This window comes from Meleagris gallopavo, chromosome 3 (assembly GCF_000146605.3).
Source record: "Meleagris gallopavo isolate NT-WF06-2002-E0010 breed Aviagen turkey brand Nicholas breeding stock chromosome 3, Turkey_5.1, whole genome shotgun sequence".
Taxonomy (NCBI): Eukaryota; Metazoa; Chordata; class Aves; order Galliformes; family Phasianidae; genus Meleagris; species Meleagris gallopavo.
In genome coordinates, this window is record NC_015013.2 from 42,072,309 (window position 1) to 42,073,290 (window position 982).

Here is a 982-nt window from a genome sequence, read left to right on the forward strand (position 1 = left end):
GTGGAGCGGGCGTGCGCCCGGCTGCGGGCGGGCACGGGCACGGTGCGCAGCTGTCCTGCGGAAAGAAGGGAGCCGGCGCCGGCAGGAGCCGCGGCGACAGTCACGAGCTCAGATGGAAGTCCCGGCAGCAGGCGTGGTCACAGCGGTGAAAAAGCCGTGTGAGGGGACGAACGGCCCCGCTCATCCCGTGCAATAAGTAATGCGGTGGCAACGGGGTGCTCCTCCAGTCTGTTGCAGTTCTCCACTCTGGTGCCTGCTGCACACTGCTACAGAGTTTGGTTTCTTTCCCCGATCCCAAACTCCTGTGTGCTCACCAACACGATTTTCAGCTAGTTAATCCTTCCGTAATTGGCTCCCGTTTAGCAGATCTCAACAGAATCGTAGCAAAATTGTGTATTGTTTAATGAAAATAGAAGGGATCACTGCTAGATTGTCAGCAGTGGCACTTTGCTGTGTGCTCAAAAAGAAGGCAGGGCTTTTTCCAGCTTGCAAAGAGCTCTGAATCCTGTTGGAATAGTTAGTCGTGCCATCATCTGCACTGGGTTGATGGATTGGATATAAGGATCAAAAATTTATTATAAGGGTGGTGAGGCACTGGAACAGGTTGCCCAGAAAGATGATGGATGCCTCATCCCTGGAGACACTCAAGGTCAGGCTGAACGGGGCTGTGAGCAACCTGATCTGCTATAGGTGTCCCTGTCCATTGCAGGAGGGTTGGACTGAATGGCCTTTAAGGGTACCTACCAATTCAGTTTCTTGATTCTATATATATATATATATATATGTATATATATATATATTGACGCCTCATCCTAGATCAGTAGGGCAAGGCAGCCCAGGAAAACACACACAATATTTCTTAGTTTTCTTTTGCCTGTTTCACATACTTATACACTTCCTTTCTGACTTTGACATCGTTTCTGATCAATCTTAACATCTGATTGCATAGCCCAAGTAATTTTAACGTTTCTTCTTTTTTTTT